General features: G+C 36.0%; 1 protein-coding gene across 1 annotated transcript in view; it reads right to left on the bottom strand.

Moving 5' to 3' along the window:
• LOC118592373 (cytochrome c oxidase subunit 7B, mitochondrial) overlaps positions 1-15272 on the bottom strand; it is a 125557-nt gene extending 110285 nt beyond the window's left edge. The window contains exon 1 of the mRNA XM_036201259.1: positions 15049-15272. The gene's annotated coding sequence lies outside the window, so the exon portion shown is untranslated. The remainder of the gene's footprint in view (positions 1-15048) is intronic.
• Between the last annotated feature and the right edge of the window lie 335 nt (positions 15273-15607).

Genomic DNA, 15607 nt, shown 5'->3' with positions numbered 1-15607 from the left:
TATAATAATTTTAACGAGCTGTTTTTCATCATCAATTTGTTAAGGTATATTCTTTTGACAAGAATGGTCCTTATCCCTTATAAAACTGACATCAGCTTAATTTGATATCTTTATGCCGATCCTGTGGTAGGGTAAGTTTGGATTTCAGTAATCAAAATTAATGTCAGAGTACACAAAATTATGCACTACAAAACTAATTTAAGGTTGAGAGCTTGGGGCAACTTTAAAACATACATACAAGTCTTATATGTCCAAGGTTTGTCCTACTGTAATTCTCTCCCTTGGCTGAATAGACAAAAGAATAGAAACGTAAAGCAGAGTACGTGCATCGTGAATCCTAATTGGTCTTAACAAAAACCCAGAGTCAGACACCAGATAAATGCTGAAGGATCAGAGAACTAAAGTAACCAGCCACTAGCTGGCTCTCTACCAAATCTTCAGATGGAAAGGGACCGAGCTCTTGCATCCATCCCACCTTATCATTTCCTATCTCGCCCAGCCATATCCCTTCCAGTCTGCTGTCTACACAGACCTGACCTCCAGACCTCCAGGGTTAACTAATGGCTAACTCCACCCCCCCCCCCCCCCCCCCCCCCCCCCCCCACCCCGAGCTTCAGGAAAACTCCGTTAGACCACAAACAAAATATCATCATAAATGAGTCTACTTTCTATACCAGCTGCTTATGCTTATACTCCTGATGTAGCAAAAAGCAAAAAAAAAAAAAAAAAAAAAAAAAAAAAAATCTAACATCATGTCTTTGCCTCACACAAAGTTACTTTAAAAAATAATCGCTACAGATTTCCGGGTTCCTCCAGGTACGGAAAAGGTTTAGGACCCATTTAATAACGGCTGTCTTCCGCTCCCGTGCTTGCTGCGCCTCTCAAAGCTCACTAGATCTTTTTACAGACCAAGGCGCCCAAACTTGCCTTTGTAGACGCCAACAGCAGCTTCGATGAAAACAGTCACTCTGCATGGACAAATCAGTGCAGAAAACAATCCCCATCCGGGTGGCTAACCCGCCACTTCCGGCTCTGACCGCGGCTGGGCGTGGCAGGGCCAGCCTCCACCACAACGTTCAGAAGCCACGCCTCGAAGCTAGCCTGGGCTACCAATAAAAAGCACAGACAGGCCTTCTCCACACACAAAATAAAACGGCCGTCACGAATTTTCCTCCCCTTCGCCCTCGAGGTCCTTAAGACGCTGGACCGTGAAAGAAATCTAACTCAAGGGGTCTTTTCCCCAGGAGGAAAACAATAAAACTAAGCAGTTCACCAAGAAAGGCCCCCGAAATGATCAGCAGCCGTTATTCACAATTAGAGGAGATCTCTGCAAACTACAGACAAAACTGAATCCCCAAACTGGACTTACCAGCACCGCCACAAGAACAAGCTAGAAGAAAATGGTGCCGAGGCGAATCCGGTACCTGTCAATCTTGCCTCCCAGAACGAGGCACTTCCTATGGCAGCTCCGCCCTAGAGGAAAGGAAGGGGCGGGACACCTTGAAAGATGGCGCCTTCCAAACTGACCAATCAAATGACCTCCTTGGCCTCCTTAGCTCGACAGGAAGCGCCAAAGGAGGCTGGCCTTTGGGGGTGTTGTAATGCATCATTTGATGAAGGAAGCAAAACCCCAGACTTGAAGATATGCATCCCAGCATCCTAGCACATTGCATCTCTTGTTGGTACTCTTCCCTTCCAAACCATGATACTCTCTAACAAACCCAGAAGCCGTCTCTCAATTATATTTTTATTTCAGTGAGTTATGAGGGAACTTTTGAGATTTTCTTAAAACCCCAAAGGAAGGTCAAATTTCCTTATAGCTTTCTGGCCTCACCTATTTCAAGATGTTTATAATGGTGATAAAATAATCTTATCACCAAGACAGGATGTTCATTAGAAAGGCAAAGTGGCAATATCATTATTTAAAATTCTAGTTTAAGTGAACCAATTAAGAGTATAACTAAATCAAAGGTGATTTTACAAACAAATTATTTCTAAAGACTAAAATACTATAATGGTATATTATTTGTATTAAAGAAAAAATTTTAAATTTCTATGTTCATAATATAAATTTAAAATAACATTAACAATTATTGGCCTGTATTGTATTTTAACTAATATATAGCTTTAAAGTCTTTAATATTGAGCCAGGCAGTGGTGACACACTTGGGAGGCAGAGACCGGTGGATCTCTGTGAGTTCGAGGTCAGCTTGGTTTACCGAGGGAGTTCCAGGACAGGCTCCACAAGCTACAGAGAAATGCTGTCTGAAAAAAAGAAAGAAAGAAAGAAAGAAAGAGAGAGAGAGAGAGAGAGAGAGAGAGAAAGGAAAAATGTCTTTAATGTTGTCACTAGTACTTTCTGGAGAGCATATTTTGACACTGTATTATGTTTTTTTAATTCTTAAAATTACCTCTTGTGGTAGTTTGGATGAGAATGGTCCCCATAGGCTAATAGATTTGAAGACTTGGTCCTTGTAGAACTTTTGTAAAGCCTTTGAAAGTGTGGCCTTGTTGGAGGAGGTGTGGCCATGTTGGAGGAGGTGTCACTTTATTGGAGGAGGTGTGTCCAGAGGGGTTTTAAGGTTTCAAATCCCACCTCCTTCTGTCCATTCCCTGCCTCCTTGCAGATCAAGATGTAAGCTCTCAGCTACTGCTCCAGCACCATTTCTGTCTGCTGCTGTGGTCCCTGCCATGATAGTCATGAACTCTAACCCTGTGAAACTGTAAGCCCCAAATTAAAGGTTTTCTTTTATAAGTTGCAGTGGTTATGGTGTTTTATCACAGTAATAGAAAAATAACACAAACCCTCAATCCTCTTAAATTGTTATGAGTCTGATGACATTATAACATATAACTTATTCAAATTTTAATTTTAGTAAAATAGAGGATTTTTGTTTTTTTAAAAATGGCAAGAACCAAACCAGAGAATTTTCTAGGTAAGGTCTCAACTATTGTTAGTCCAAGGATTTTAAATACAAAACCCAGAAGATTACATGGATTTTGTCTATGTGTAGGCAAGCTCTAATTTTATTGTATGTGTCTTATAGTTGTCCTAGTCATCTTTTTAGGCAAGTTTGATTACAAAAGCAGAAATAGCACTTAGTCTTATTATCTATTATTACCTTGCTAGAATAGCAAATTTTTACAAGATTAATCAATTTAAGAACAGTCTTCAAAGTCTGGAAGAAAGGGAAGCAGGTTGCTAGGGTTCAGCCTATACTAGTGAGGAGCTAACATACGAGAGACTTTTTTTTTTTGGCTTTATGGTCTCTCAAGCATAGTAAGTCTAAATTTTAAGAGTAATATTAACCATCACAAAATGTGTATTTTATGGTTGATATATATTAACTTATATACATTATCAATTCATTTTCATTATAAATGACATTTTACTCTGTAAAATTTGTAATTTTTAGCCCACTTATCCTCATAATTTTATCTCTATTCAGAGTATTTATCTTCAGACATACTTATAAAGTTTCTATTATTTACAAGATATTATTCAGTTCTCTTCCTGTAAATTGAACAAAATCACGTGGTAAACCATCAGTTGTAGCTAGAGGTTTCCTGCCTGGCCCAGTCAGGACAAATCTCTCTTACCCGCCAGTCCCACAGTTGCTCAGACCCAACCAAGAAAACACACAGAAACTTACGTTGTTTAGAAACTGTATGGCCATGGCAGGCTCCTTGTTATCTACTTCTTCTATCTTAAATTAACCCATTTCTGTTAGTCTATACTTTGCCACATGGCTTGTGGCTTACCAGTGTCTTTACATGTTGCTTCTCATGGCGGCGGCTGGCGGTGTCACCCTCCAACCTTCTACTTCCCAGAATTCTCTTCTCTCTTGTCCTGCCTATACTTCCTGCCTGGCCACTGGCCAATCAGCACTTTATTTACACAGAGCGATATCCACAGCACTTCCCCTTTTCTTTTTTTTTAAAGGAAGGTTTTAATTTTTACATAGTACAATTACATATAACAAAACAATTATCTAGCAAGAATTACAGTTACAGTATTAAAGAAGATTTCCTATCTATCTTATATTTGTGAGTCTAAAGTTTTATATCTAACTTACCTTGTATCATAACTGAGGAAATTATAACTATCTAGCCTTCAACCACATCAAAGACCTCAGAAGGATATAATATTACCTGAGAACCGGCAGAAGGATGCAAGCAACTTTCGGGAGTCTTGCAGGGTAGACAGAGACAGCTGGCAGCCTGGACAGTCACCTAATGTTCCTTTGTAAAGTTGGAGCATTTGTCCTCAGCCCACAGGGCTAGAGTCTCTTGGTCACTTCTCTCAGTGTCCTGTAGAATGTCTGGCAGTTTCCTCTGTGAAGCAGGAACCTGAAGGACCATTTTGTCAAGCAAAGTTTAGTGGCCACCTTTCTATGGGTCCTGCACGTCCAGTCAATCAAGCAGTCCAGGCAAGAACAGTTCCTTGCCCAAATGGCTATTTTTGCCAAGGTGAAGATAAACTCCATATGAAGTGTCTTTAATGCCCATCCTGCTCTCTGAAGTAAATTGGTGCTGCCAGGAGCAGACATCTCTCACTGTCCAGAAAGTCTAAATTTTAAAAGAATTTTAAATGCCATATTCTGTAGGTCTTTGAAGTATTTGAAGATTACCTATCTATCTGAAATATCTGTATGTATATCTAGAAGACTTAACTAACATGGCTACAAGTATGATTATCATAGATGACTAATTATCAATCTATTTTTAATTATCCCTTTCAATTTAAAATGAGCTATACAAACATAATACCTTAAACACGAGTAGAAATATACACACAGTATAACAAAATTAACTTTAGGTTTGTATCAATAGACTAAAATCTATACCAATGTAAAACATTTTATATGAGTTGTTGCTCTTTTAGAAGTAAGTTTATTAATCTACCTTTTCATCCTATCATATCTATTATATCCCCCTTTTTATCTTTAGAAAGAGATTGCATTTATAATCAACCTGTTTTAAATAAAATATTGGGTTTTTCTCTGTCCCACACCAGAGGGCTCTTATGATTTGGGACACAAGAATCTCTTAATCTTTTCTTTTAACAATGTGCTTGGGTTTAGAGAAGGAGTGAGCCAATTCCATCTCCAAAGCCAGCTTGGTAATTTTGGGAATTTGGGCGTAGTTTTTCTTACTACTTCCTGCTGGAGGGGGGCACTGTAACTTATGGGGACACAAAGAAAATTTTAGGATTATGGAGGAGTCCTTGAGGGTGAACTTCTGAGCCAGTTGTCTTGAAACCATTCTGGATGTTGGATCATCTGGGCCATGGTGTCATTGGGAGACCTTTCAGGTGGTCTTGGCTGATCAAACCTGATGTATCTTAATCTGGAACAAATCCACAGCCTCTGGCTTTCTGTGGAAACAAAAGCAGACTCTTTTCCAAAGCAACATATCCTTATATCCAAATTTTGAAGTCAAGGTGCCTTTAAAATTTACATATTTGTTTAACTCAACAGCTTTTACGATCAAATCTTTTTCTGCAGTTAAAAATCCCAAAGACAAGACAAACCAGATTCTCTGTGTAATATCCATCTTTGTAAGACTGAAACGCTGCTGTGGCTACTGGCTCCACCCACCTCAGCTTCCAAACATGGCGGTGGTACAGTTTACCACCAGCTCTGGGTCTGGAGCCATGTGTACCATCAGCTATCAGAAGCAGTTCTATCAAAGCAGTGCATAGCCCAGAAACTTTTTTTTTTTTTTTTAAACTAGCAAAGGCTAAATCTATCATGCAGCAGGGTAAAGTGCCGCTTGTAGATTCTTCATTCCCGCCACACTGCAGGTCAGACACACATGCCAGGAACCGGCCAGGAACCCGCCATAGTAGCTCAAACTGGCAGGCTGACACTAACTTGAGAGAGACAACTAGGAAGCTGTTTTTAGCTCCGTTTAGAATCTTTTTTCTCACGTTTTAGGTGGAAACTCTTGCAAACACGTTGGGCGCCATTTGTAGCTAGAGTTTTCCTGCCTGGCCCAGTCAGGACAAATCTCTCTTACCCGCCAGTCCCACAGTTGCTCAGACCCAACCAAGAAAACACACAGAAACTTACGTTGTTTAGAAACTGTATGGTATATATATATATATATATATATATATATATATATATATATTTAAATCAATGTACTACCACATGGCTCTGTATCTTTTTTCAGCAAGGTAAGTTCATCTTGCTTCTCCTTGAAACTCCACCCTCCTTTATCCTAGAGAGCTCTCTCTGTCTCACCTAACCTCTTTCTTTCTAGCTACTCACCATTTAGCTTTTTATTAAAGCAATGAGAAAAATTTATCTTCACAGTGTACAAAATAAATTCCACAGCAAATGAGCCTTAGTATCAAGATCATTTGTTTAACATTTGAGAGTCCATTGCTACTGGAAAGATTTCCTGCAAAATTAAAAGAAATTTTACTAAACTATTTGCAGTAATGTAGCTAGTGACAAAATCACTGTATCAAGGACATTCATACTGCAGTGTGTGGTTATGAGAGCAGCTTCAGTCAGCCTCAACTTCCCAGAATGATTTCATGTTATTTAAATTTATTGTGTTCCACCAAACCCACCTATTACCATTTGGCCTCAAGGGACCCTGTATTTCAATGTTCTGCACATTGACCAGTCCAGGATTAAATGTTACCCTAGGTGGAAGGGTGTGTGCTATGATATTTTGACCACACTGTAGCTCTATAATTATAACTAGGCACAAAAAATAAAAATAAATGTCATTTGGGGAATATTTTGATAACATAATATCTTTGCCAAGAAGAAGTTAAAATATAAAATAATTATGTAAGTACTCTAACATTTGTAAAATGCATTTGTCAAAGGCACTTCTCTCTCTTAGAGCATGACCATCCCTGTACTTTGTAAGGTAATACTTTTGTTTCTTGTTAAGTATTCCCTTTTAAAACAAATGGTTCACCTTTTTTTCACATGTATGAATACCTTTTATTCAGAACTTCCTATATTATAAACTAAATTTGTGAGATCCTGTCTGCATAATTCTTTTTAACTTTGCTGTTTCTTGTTTTTATTGAAAATAGATCCTTCTCTCACACAATCCACCCCAACCACGATTTCCCCTCCCTCCACTCCTCTCAGATCTCCTCTACCTCCCCTCTCCCCAAGATCCACTCCTCAGCTGAGAAGGACAAACCAAGATGCAATCAGATAAGACAACCCAAGAGCAGGTACACCAGCTCCAATTGCTGGATGGGGTGTGGGTAGCAGCTACTAAGGAAGAAGATTGATTTCTGAGACTGCCCTGCCATGACGTGAGAAAAGCAGACTGGAAGTAAGAATCTGCCAGATGAGCCCAAAGACCAATGATGAAAATGCCATTCTATTCAAAATGTTAATTGCAGGGAAGTTTATTAAACTGCAAAAAGATACCCAGAATAATGGTCAACATTTGCTGAGCACGTCTTTGTGCACATTCCTTTAAAAGCAAACTCCTAGAGAGTTTCACAATAAACATCAAAATCACTTGAGAGGAGTGATCATCGTTTATGAAAAGATCAAGCAGGGGAAAAATTAAAGGAGATACTGAAAGCCACACTATGACTAGTAATATAAGTCTGAAGCTGAGGATTCGCACTGCAACAACCTATCTCTTTATTGTCACTAAGGCACTATACTGCTATCTTCCAAAGTCAAATGATAATACTCACACCATTGAGTGTCTTTCTGAGAATGTTTTTCTAATACTTTCTACTAGCATTGAGTTAATTCATCATATATATTTTCATCTTTATTGTATCAGATAAAATATCATATATATGTATTTATGTGATATGAACACACCATAAATATCTGAAAGTAAAACTGGTATTATTTATGTAAAAGCCACCTGATATGAAATTATATGACAATATATCAGAAATATTCAAATGCAATTAAGTGCAAGCAATACTATCTAATGTCGACATCACATGTATATGATCAGCTGTTTACACAGCTCAGACTTTTCACTTCTGTGAAAAGAAAAACTCAAAATCTGATTGAAATGAGTCACATGTCTATTACTGCATCTCCACACAATACTATAAACATAGATGATAGTGTCTGATACCACAATGTTGTGAGACTGAAATTAAAATAAAATATAAAATTTACATTTACTCTGTTCTTGAAATGCTCATGATCAAGGGGTGGAAAGAAATCATCCAAAGGAAGGCATGCTAATACAAGGAATGCAATAAATCATTATTTAAAATTGAAATGTTAATTTTGCTTTTATATGCCTTATAACCTCAGAGTGATTTTGCCTTTATTATTTTACACACACTTCATTTTCCCTTTTAAGTTCTTCTTACACAATAGTAAAAAGCTCCATTTGTATTCTCAGGAAGGCACTTCTTACCAATCAGATATCAAGTATATTAAGTGGATGATTGCGTTTTACATTTATGCTTATGAATCTAACACCAAATAAAAGTACCTCAATCAACAATAATTTAATAGTGTCCCCAGAAGCAACATAATAAATATCTATAGTTATAACTGCCTCAAAATTGATTTCAAAATTGATTTATATTATCCAAGTGCAGAATGCTTATAAGTCAATGCATGATTATTCTTACAGGTTTACAAATTTATCAACATACTTAACTGACAAATATAAATTCTTGCATGGACCAGTATCTTCTCCAAGATGCTAGTATGAAATGAATTATTTTATTTTGCATATCCTCACTGAATGACAGGTGAATGAAACAGTTAAAAAGGGCAAATGTATATTATTTCTCTTCTCAAAACTATAAATGCTTAGATCAGTTTTTATTTATGCACATTTCACTACCTGCCAAATTTCCAATAAATGCTATAATTAGGATTATAGATACATTATAAAACTTTTAGAGCAAATGATACAAATTATTGATTAGTTATAGTATACAGTTTCAAATTGAAACTGTATAAATAATAAGTTTTTTGTTTCTTTACATAATCAAGTATAATCATTAAAGTGTATCTATGAAATGAAGATAATGTTCACATAACATAGGTCAGTTTTAGAATTTATCAGAAATTTTATCAAAATTTCACTGATAAAACATGCTGGATGATATTGGTGAGTCCCTTAATTTAAATGTTTTTAATTAAAGTACTTTGGTTATGGACTCTGGCAATTAAATAAAATGTTTGTGATTTGATTTTGTTGAAGTCATTTGTCCCCTTTAGCAGTTAACTCACCTTGAATTCAAATTATTCAATTCAAAAATGTTACTATACCAGAATGATGTTTGTCATCAGACACTTTGTTATATTGACATTAATCTTGTTAAATCTATGAGATAAAAATATGAACTTGTGATTCAAGAAAATGTCTGCTTATCATTCATTGAAATACAGAACTTTATGAATATTAAAATAAAGTATAGTAATGAATAATCATGAAAGGTCACACAAAATATATGACAGGAAGAAAATGTCAAAATTAATTCCCCTAGACATAGTCACACATATTTTCAGCAAATGGAGATGCTACAGATATCTCAGAAGCTTCCAGCAACATAGCAGGAGAAAGGCAATCTAGGCAAAGGATTTTGCTTGACAAGTCACTAAAGTAAGGTCACACAGGTTATATTCAGGGAAATTACATGTAGCCTGAATGGGTAAATCATTGACTAGATGAAGTGATAGCTCAAAGATGATCTCAGGATGGATTGTATTGTCCCCGAATGTCACAGTCAGTGATTCATATTTTATCTCATTTGATGGGGGAGCTGCCAGCAATTCTAAGGCAAGTGTGAAATGAAAAGAAATGTTCTTTAAATATAGTCTGACATCATTCTGTAGAATGGGTAAGTTGAGAAGGATGAGATCAAGAAGCCTGTAAGAAGGTCAATTCTTGAGCAGAAATGCAAGAAGCAATTGTGTAATGGAAAATGGATTACATATCACTCAACCTTTATGATGAACGCTAGCATTTTAGGTCTGTTCTTTGAAGGAGGTATTTGAATAATTCAGTTAGCACAGTCCCTAAAGGGCATTTTCAATTCTATGTATAGTTTATTCTTAGAGTGGCCAGGAGGCATAATTCTATTCAAGTTCAATGTTTTCCAAAATAAATAAAGAGCAATAGCTTTCCCCCCTCACATTTGCTTGGGGGGGGGCTGGAAGAAATATTAGGCCTATTTTTATTTATGAGTGAAGAATACATTGTTCTTGTTTATGGAGAAGCATGATCTATTATACAATGTAGTGAGTGGTTTAAAAAGTACACACTTGAAAATAAACAAAAATAAAATGTATTCACCTTTTCCATTTTGGAAGCAGAAGAAACACAGATTTTTGTTTTTTGTTTTTTTCTCTGTGATAGTAAAATGGCAGACTATGACGAAAACAATTTTAATGTCATACAATCTTTGCTTACATTAAGGAGGCAGTAGGTAAAAACAGAGAACTTAAAGAAGAAATGTTTTCAAAATATTGATGTAACATGCCAACAGATATATTCTTTTCTTAAGATTATGCATGTGTCAGTCTGGTTTTCAACTGAAACATGCTTGTGGTACTTTTGACAATATTACTATTAGGTAAAAACTCCTGCAAGACTTACTTAGTAAAGGGTACATCTGATTAGCTTTTATCTTAACACTAAAGATACAAATTCATAAATAGGTTTGCCTAGATGCCAAAGTGAATGCAATTTATCCCATCATTAAGGGATGATATTATTTTACACTCACTAGAATAAAATGAAAGGGATAGCATTTAAGAATTCACAAGGTGGGATGTATATTTGACATCAGCAAATTATGCCAGAATTTAGTATCAAGCAGTTAGTGTAATTTTTCTTCTGAGATAGATTGATGTTAAGGATTTTAAAGTAGAACAATGAAATATATTCATAATTTCCAAACCACTCAGGGCTCATGTTCATAACCAAGAGACAGGCAATGAGCTTCACCATACAATTAGTTCATAAGAAGCCTGACCTTTGACAGTTATATTGCTCTAAGCATGAGTTGTGTAGAAACTATTTTACACAGCTATGAAACGATAGAAGATTGAAACAAATGCAGATAGTGTAGTTTAAGCAATGGAAAGGCCATTATCCCATCATGTCTTCTATGATTTTTTTTCTCACATTTCGATTTATGCTTGAACATGTGGATAGGGGTAGAATGTATTATCATTTACTTGCTTAGTTCTATCCATTTGTATGTATGTATGTTTAAGTGTGAGTATGCATGTAGACACCCACAAAAGCCATAGGAAGGCATCAGATACTCTAGAGAAGTAGTTCTCATTTTCAACCTTCCTAATGCTGTTACCCTTTATTACAGTTAGTGATCCCAATTATAAAATTATTCCATTCCTACTTTACAATTGCAATTCTGCTACTGTTATGAATTGTAACATAAGTATCTGGTGTGCAAGATGTCAGATATGTGACCCCCGAAGGGTTCGTGACCCACAAGTTGAGAGCCATTGCCATAGAAATAGAGATACAAGATGTTGTGAGCTGCTCCAAACCATACTGTTGCTAAAAACTGATCTCTGGCTGGGCAGAAGTGGCGTACTCCTTTAATCCCAGTACTCAGGAGACAGAGGCAGGTAAGATCTCTGTGAGTTTGAGGCCAGCATGGTCTACAAATAGAGTTACAGGATAGCCTGTTATACAGAGAAACCCTGTCTCAAAAAAACAAAACAAAACAAACAAACAAAAAACAAAACTGAACTCTGGTCTTCTGCAAGACCAACAAACTCTCCTTAACAAGAAGCCATCTCTCCAGCGATTACCTATGCGTTTCTACTATAAACACCAACAATAAGAAGCAGGCATTTTCTAAGGAGTATTTAAATCCATTGGAAATAGTGTTTTGTTTTGTTTTGTTTTTTTCTGAGCTGAGATCGAACCCAGGGCCTTGTGCTTGGTAGGCAAGTGCTCTACCACTGAGATAAATCCCCAACCCAGAAATAGTGTTTTATAACCAACATTCCTTCAGAAATTAGTTACTTGTAAAAGTATTAATCATATAATAAAATGGATGTACATTTTAAGTATTAAAGCTTTAATTGAAATTATCTTACCAGAATAGAATACCATACATAACTACTTAATACAATGAATATGGAAGGATGTATATATTGTCATGCAGATGAACAAAATAAGGATGATTATGATGATGATGTGAGCATATGCTTTATTAATTTCTATTCATACATAGAGAAATGTATGTATGTATATGTGTATGTATTATAAATAGCCTATGGTAAATATTCTTCTTCCCAGTCACATTCTCTTGTTTAAAATGTAAAATAAAAAAAAATAACCTGAGTGTATACAGGAAACAATTGTGTCAACACATTGCATCCAAAACATTTATATACCATTATGAGTTGTAAAAGAAAAAATGACATGTTGTTTAAAGACATGTTGCTTCACTTATCCAAATATTATTTATAAATATTAAAAATCATAATCTCATGGAATTATAAAATTAATATTGTTCAAGTATCAGAATTAACTATGTTCTTCAAAGTTAAGTTTAAACCATAGATTGATCAGTTTACTTTAGTCATTTTGAATCTTTCCCTTGGTTTAAGCCAGTCAGCAATAAACACACACACATACACACACACACACACACACACACACACACACACACACACACACAGGGAGAGAGAGAGAGAGAGAGAGAAAGAGCACATCACAATAGTAATCAAAACCACAAAATGAGAAATTGTTGACTTCTTTATTCATAGTAGCTAAAATAGATCCTTTAATTCTTTCTTCTTGTCACATTTTCCAACAATTAAATCTTGCTAGAGTTGAAATCTACTAGATATTATTGGTCATGCAGCCTATTACAGGCCAGTGAAAATCAGAGCTATAAAGATGGCAGGATGGCAGAGATTCAAATGTGAAAAATTATATCAGGCATAAGACTGTGACCAATTTAGTAGAAGGAAATTCTTATCCATAATACACTGTTAAGATAAAAAAAAATCCCCAAGGCATATGTTTAATATTTTAAATTAAATAGAAAAATGATTTAGAATATAATGTTTTATATTTTAATGATTTTGGAGTTTTATTTCCACCAATTTATCTTAAGATATAAGTATCTATGATTAAATTTTATTGAATTTATATCCTTAGTATTAATTTAGAAATGCATTTTGAGTGAGCTATGGAGCCCTGAGTTATTTGTACAGAAAGAAGCTTTTACTTTCCATGTTCTCCATGGCTTTGTCATTAAAGTCATTATCAGGACATCTCTGTCATTCAGAGCATATCAGTAAGTCTAAATTTGGTTTTAATATGCAAAAGAGATTTTCATAATAAATAAGTTTATCTTTGAGAAACATGTTTACTTAAAGATATGACATATAAAAGCCATTTCTAAATCAAACATTCAAAATATTAATTAACACGTGATGATATCCCTTCTCTCATAGGAAACTTGTACAAACAAAATATTTGTACTACATTGCACTACAGAAAACCACAGCAACACTTGTACCAAGTTTTGAAGGGTAACATAAGATGGCTCAAAGTTCAATTGCATGTTTATAGGGTAGTGGCATTCTCTGTAAAATCCAAACACCTAGAATCACAAATTGAACTGTTACAAAGATCACAGTTTATACTTTTTATTCTCATAGCAAAACAATAATAAAACTTGAAAAACAATAAACTTCATTCTTATGACATACTATCATATATACTATTGTCTTTCTTCAATACAAAATACTCTCAACTGTAAAATTAAACAATTAAAAAATTATACTAACAGAGGTGAAAGAGAATTACATTTCATTCCTTGCTTTTTGCCACAGAGCAGTTAAAAACCAAGGAGGAAAAAAGCCTTTATACTTTTCCATGTTCTTTACAGATTCATCACCAGGTGATTATTAGTGCATCTTGATAATTGGAGTAATACAGTGGGAAATTCATTCCCTGGTGATGGGAGCCATATGGCCAAGTTTTAGATCAGTATATGATGCTCGTCCAACAAGTCTCCATGAGGCAAGACCTTTTTTGATGGTCTCTCACTCAACAAGAACCAATGGACTTTGGGACAGTGAGGAATACTCCTGAGACCGCACAGCCTGCATGTGCTCTTCTCTCTCATATTGATAATTCTCTTAGCCGTATTTTCTTTTCACTTTGTCAGTCACACATGAGACAGATGTAATCATTCCCAGAAAACCCATTTTTTTCCACCAATATTTTATCCTAAAATTCTTTGAGAACTGATGCTTCTCAGGTTTCTTATCTGGAAATACCAGCTGTAACCCCAGACCCTGGGAACTTTTCGAATTCAATGCTGACAGGATCAGAGGGAATAAAAGTTAATGGGCACATATAAGGATGCAACTCAGGAAACATTAACTACATCTCCTAATTCTGGGGGAAAAAATTAAGATGGAAAAAGAGTGCCTTCTCAATGTTTGCTCTTTATGGAGAGGCTTAGACTGCAAGACCCTTTTGTGGGCCAAGTGAACAGTTGGAGAAACCGAAACTAACTGTATGCATGCAGTTTACGGCAAATCACCCCTGTTCTGTAAATATGCTTTATTAAGTTTTGATATTGCTGTTCTTGAAAATGTGTGCCTATGTCTATCACTTTTTAGCATTGGAAGGACAGGATGTACCTGGCTCCATATTTAGCCAAGCTAAGAAAATGCTGAGCAATGTTTTTGGTATAAAAGTTGTTTTGATGTAAAAGTGTGTGTGTGGAGGGGGGAGGGGGGTCCAAAACATGTGGTTTTATTTCCAGAGAAGAATCCTGGAGGGTGGGGAAATATGCTTGTTTTTGAAGTACAATAAAGATGGCTTGAGCTGTTTGGGGCTGGCCGCTTGTGTGAACCTCATCTGGTGGTTGGATACTTCCTTTTTCGTGCAGATGCCCCTTCCCAGTCTCAGTACCTAAACCCAGGTGTGGCAGGACCATGAACCCTGTTTCATATTCTGGCCACTCCATATCATATTGCACAAATATGGCTTTACATGAAAACTGAATTCTTATTCATTATATAATGCAAAGCACCATAAAAAATAACAATGCCTTACCTTATCAATCAATAACAATGTTTCTGTCTTTTGATAAATGAGAGCTCCGCCTACTGCATAGTACTGTGTACTGCATACTGCACAAGGAAACAACATAAATGATCATTGAAAGAGACAATAACAATTTATCAGCAATATTGGCAAAGATGGAAAACAGACTACAGTTATCAAACAACATCTGAAAAAGATTATGTTCACCAGGGGCTGAGAAATGGCTCAGAGGTTCAGAGCACTGGCTGCTCTTCCAGAGTACTGAGTTCAATTCCCAGCACCCACATGGTGGCTCACAACCATCTATAGTGGGATCTGATGCCCTCTTCTAGCATAAAGTCAACAGAGCACTCCTGTACTTAAAATAAACCTTTGGGGGGGAAAAGGTTCTTATTTAAAAAAAAAGATTATGTTGACCAAAGATTAAGTGCATTAGTATACATCTATGAAAAAATGGGGGAAAAAACATCACTTCAGAAAATTACCACCATCAAACAGATTACAAGGACATACATTGAAAACTTTCTAACTGTACTTTACATTCTAATATTCATATATGAAAATATGC

This window comes from Onychomys torridus, chromosome 10 (assembly GCF_903995425.1).
Source record: "Onychomys torridus chromosome 10, mOncTor1.1, whole genome shotgun sequence".
NCBI classification, from domain to species: domain Eukaryota; kingdom Metazoa; phylum Chordata; class Mammalia; order Rodentia; family Cricetidae; genus Onychomys; species Onychomys torridus.
This window is presented reverse-complemented; position numbering and strand designations above follow the sequence as displayed.